This window comes from Mixophyes fleayi, chromosome 12 (assembly GCF_038048845.1).
Source record: "Mixophyes fleayi isolate aMixFle1 chromosome 12, aMixFle1.hap1, whole genome shotgun sequence".
NCBI lineage: Eukaryota > Metazoa > Chordata > Amphibia > Anura > Limnodynastidae > Mixophyes > Mixophyes fleayi.
Genome location: NC_134413.1, coordinates 62963743 through 62968834, shown reverse-complemented (window position 1 = coordinate 62968834; position 5092 = coordinate 62963743). Strand labels below are relative to the sequence as shown.

The following is a 5092-nucleotide window of genomic DNA, read 5'->3' as shown; positions in this document are numbered from 1 at the left end:
TTGGGCAACACGGTTTTCCTCTTTCCAAAACCAACTGCAACAGCACATGTGATCTTAAAACCTGAGATAGAAAAGCCATTACAGAATGTTACTGTTTGCCTCCAATCATACACTGAACTTTCACGCAGCCATTGTCTTTTTTTCCTTGGCAATGTCTGGCTCAAGAAAGGACAACGATTTTCTTATCTTTTCAAAACCACCAGCCTCCTGCTCTGTGTATATAAATCAGGATGAAAACAATATCAAGACAGATCCCGAGGTTCTAGACTGGAAACACACCTGTGTAACTTGGGACTCGGATACTGGAGTGGTCCAACTATGGGTAAATGGAAAGCTCTACCCCAGAAGATATTCAAGCAAAGGATTTTCTTTTGTTCCCGGAAGGAACACGTATCATTCTAGGACAGGAACAAGACTCATTTGGGCGTGGTTTTGATATTAATCAATCGTTTTCTGGTAAAATAAGTGATGTCAATATGTGGGATTATATTTTGACACCAGAAGACCTACAAAAATTTGTGTCTGATGATTACAATGGAAATTTGATTAATTGGAGATCTCTAAATTTTGAGATTAAAGGGAATGTATTAGTTCAGCCCAAGCTTCAATGTAAGCATTGGGGGTACACAAACACCTTATATACTCAATGCAATGTAGATAAACAATTTAAGTGATCACTGAATTCCTCACTGATAATGATTAATATTAACTTGAATGTAATTCATATTATATGTTTCACAATAAAAAAAAACTTAATGACAATTCCATAACTACTTCTGCTATGAAAATATATTAAAAATCACTAATAAATTTGATTAACTGCAACTCTCACTCCTGGTCTTATAATTCACCTAAATAGTTTACAATGAAAATAAAATAAATCAAGTAGTATAAATTTATGAATAAATAAATTAATTTGCAAAGTCAGTTTTGAAGATCAAATAGGATGAAATCAAGGCCAAGGAAGAGGAAAAAGAGAATAAGAGGAACCTGGGCAAAAAATGGAGATGAGAGGAGAAATATAGGTAATTACATGGGAATGAGACATTCTGGAGGGAAATCCAGAGTGCCATATGCCTAAGAACCCCAATCCACCTCCCCCATGTCACACAGCCATATGCGACAAACTCAAATCCTCAGAAGGGAGTGCAATAGCAGGTGAAATTAATATTTTCAAACTGAGTGATCTAAGCAAGTATGCGGCCATTAGTCAATGGTGAGTCAATCCAGTTTGACATAATTTTAAAAATGAGTTTGGTTTTGGTTTGCATATTTAATACAGACATATAAATATATATTGAATTGCTGCTGTACCAGTAACTCACACGTTGCTCTGAATCACCATCAACGGATCAGATAAGTTCTGCTTCATTACTGCCTCTGTTTGAACAACCACTGTGTCAGTGATTCACCTGAAGTTGCTCTGAGTTACCATCTATGGATCAGCTAAGTTCCACTCCATTACTGCCTGTATTGAACTGTTGCTGTACCAGTAATTCACCTGCTGTTGCTCTGAGTTACCACTTGCGGATCAGCTAGTTCTACTTCATCATCATTTCTATTTGAACACTGCTGTACCAGTAATTCCCCTGCCGTTGCGCTGAGTTACCAACTATGGAGCAGCTAGTTCTACTTCATCATCTCTTCTCTTGGTACACTCGCTATACCAGTAATTCACCTGCTGTTGCTCTGAGTTACCAGCTACGGATCAGCTAGTTCTACTCCGCTATTACTCCCAATTGTACTGCCGCTGAACCAAGGACTCTCCTTCTGTTGTTTCCATTTTCTACCTATAGTATTGCCACTCCATTGCTTTTTCCCGCTACTCCATCGTTACCTTGCATTCCTTTGAGACTGACTCTATCATCATTACCTTCAGTGTCTCTCTTACTGACCGTTACCTCTTCACTGCTTATTCTGCCGACACTCATTCTCATTAGCATTTCCTTTTTAGTGTTACTTTGTACTACTACTACTACAATTATCCTCGGCCTTCTATGGCTCCAGTTACATTCTCCACAACTAGACTGGTACACTTCGGAGGTCTTAGCCTGGGGGTCCTACTGTCACTCTGTATGCCTAATGACCGTGAGACCACATTGGAGGATTGCATATTTCCAAGTCCTTTTTCACTATTTTGAGCCGTTGCAATTTTCATGTGTCACAATAATCACAGATATATCTGACTTTCTGATTTATAGCTGATAAAGATTCTCATGCCCAGTTACACAATGTTTGGTGCATGGAGCTGGCAGGTTTCCAATCTCTGGTTGGTGAATAGCTGGAACTATCCACCAATGTGCTTGACGGGATGGGGCTCTGCTAAATGCCACCCCCCCTCCATTGTTGTAGATATGCAAATTAGTGGATGTGGACCATGTTATTGATAACCATTAAGGACTTGCCATACATCTTATTGCAACATTTAACTTACTTAGCTCATCAATTTGTACCCATTAGGTAGATCATTATCACACTTTTCTGACTGAAGGAAATAGAGAATAATGGTGACATTCTAGGGCATGGCGTAAACTGCAGTGAAGAATATTCCAACTGCTGACTGCTGGATATATTATTATTATTATTATTATCATCACTTATTTGTATGGTGCCACAGATTCCGTAGCACCTGACATAGTAGTACAGATAAAACATACATGAAAACAGTAGACAAGTACATGGTACTAGCAGAATAATAAATGTATGGATACAATTAACAGAACAAATCGCATCACATACAGAAACAATTCAGCACCACAAGGATGACAGTTTGGACGCATCTATAAAGAGGAGAGAGTTGGATGTATGCGAACACCTCCTAGTGCTACTGCAGTGTTGTCATGATAGGATCAATTCAAGGAACGTTGTGAGCCACATAAGGCCCATGATTTTTGATTTGAAGCACCTCTTGTACTGTACCGCACCTCACATGAATTTAGGCACTGGGTTCATGTAAGGTGAATGAGTGTGTTTTTGACATTTAAAAGAGCATTAATTACCTAATCAAATGCAATTTACAATATAATAAAACATGTGAGCGCATATAGCTTTTCTATTCGCACAAATGTGCCTTGTTTATTCACCTAGCACATTCACAGGTTCATGCCAACTTCCCAGTGCTGATGCCAACTTCCCAGTGCTGGGATCTGCTACAAGGAAATCAATCAGCAATTACTTTTGCATGAATGCAAAACCAACTGAAAATGTGTCTATTGAAAAACAGCACTTCAATGTCCATCTGACTACCACATTAAGGACACCGATATTTTCAATTTCTCATCTAGAGTGCTAATGAGCTTCATCTCATCTAAATTAATCATATGAGTGGAAGGTCATCAGTTCTATAGTTATTACATGTGTCACTTTTGTGTGTTTTTATTACATTGCTCTAAAAAAAATATGGAATAATTGTTCTAAATGCACTTTGTTGCTGTATAAAGTGCATCTAGAATTTATTAAGGATGCTCCCTAAAAAGTATAGTCCAAAGCCCAGTTTTCGCTTTTCTCTTAGAGTGCCTGCTTAAACTTCCCTTCCTCACCTCTTACATCTGAATTAAATAATTTTTGCCAAAAATAAAATATCATTCTTGCATGTGTGCACATAAGTAGGCACATGCATGCACATATTATACAATTGTTAAAGAGTATCCCTAATTTGTCAAGCACCACCCACTAGATGGTGACAGATTTTGCAACCCTTAGAATCCCATATTTGCAAGACCGTGCACTTTCTTTAAAACAGAAATATAGGCACAAATGACACATGGACAGTGGTTGACACACATATTGTTTTTTTGTGAATGACTTTTACTGTCATCCCCTTCCCATGTGTCTCATTTAGGGATGTGCACCGGCCACTTTTGGTGTCTCGTGTTTTGTGTTTTGGATTCGGATTTGCTTGATGTTTTGGGTTCGGATTTGTTTCGCAAAACACCTGTCGAAAGGTTTTGGTTCGGATTTAAGGTTTTGGATTCTGATTTATTTTGAAAAAAGCATAAAAAGTTCCAAAATCAAGTTTTTGGGCTTATTTTCACTCCTACGCTATTATTAACCTCAATAACATTCAATAACAATCATTTCCACTATTTTTCAGTCTATTCTGAACACCCTCACACCTCACAATATTGTTTTTAGTCCAAAAAGTTTCACCGAGGTAGCTTTCTGGACTGCATAGTGGAGTGGTCCTGGTACCCAATTTGGTACCGGGGCCACAATATATCACCCTCAACTGGTCTGAATTCCACCAAAAAAGTATCTGGACTGCGTAGTGGAGTGGCCCCGGTACACAATTTGATACCGGGGCCACAATATAATAAATAAACCCTCAACTGTTCTGAATTCCACAAAATAAGTATCTGGACTGCGTAGTGGAGTGGCCCCGGTACCCAATTTGATACCGGGGCCACAATATAATAAATAAACCCTCAACTGGTCTGAATTCCACAAAACAAGTATCTGGACTGCGTAGTGGAGTGGTCCCCACAATATAATAAATAAACCCTCAACTGGTCTGAATTCCACCAAACAAGTATCTGGACTGCGTAGTGGAGTGGCCCCGGTACCCAATTTGATACCGGGGCCACAATATAATAAATAAACCCTCAACTGGTCTGAATTCCACCAAAAAAGTATCTGGACTGCGTAGTGGAGTGGTCCCCACAATATAATAAATAAACCCTCAACTGGTCTCAATTCCAGTGCACAGATGGCGGACACCGGATGGACCTCTAAAACCAACATAGCAGTTAAGGGCGCAGTTCCTCTTTTTTGTGACTGCACAAACAATTAACATAGTAATAGAAATGAAAGTTGTTTTTTTAAAAAAAATATAGAAAGAAAGAAGGTAGTACTAGAAATGGCAGGGATTCGAATCCCCAGGAGAGTCTAAGTGGGGTGAGCCACAGAGAGATTATTTCCCTCAGTTTCTCTAACAGGTTGTCAGTGTTGTGCGTCTTCTTAAAACCTGTGATACATAACTACACACACTCGGCAAAGCTTTTAAAAATTATATGCGGCACAGGAGAGTACCACTGGACTGGAGTTATACAGCAGTACCACTGGACTTATACTGCAGAGTGAGTGAACTTTGTAA

General features: G+C 38.9%; 1 pseudogene; it reads left to right on the top strand.

Moving 5' to 3' along the window:
- LOC142108300 (C-reactive protein-like) lies at positions 1–674 on the top strand (annotated as a pseudogene).
- The last annotated feature ends 4418 nt before the right edge of the window (positions 675–5092 follow it).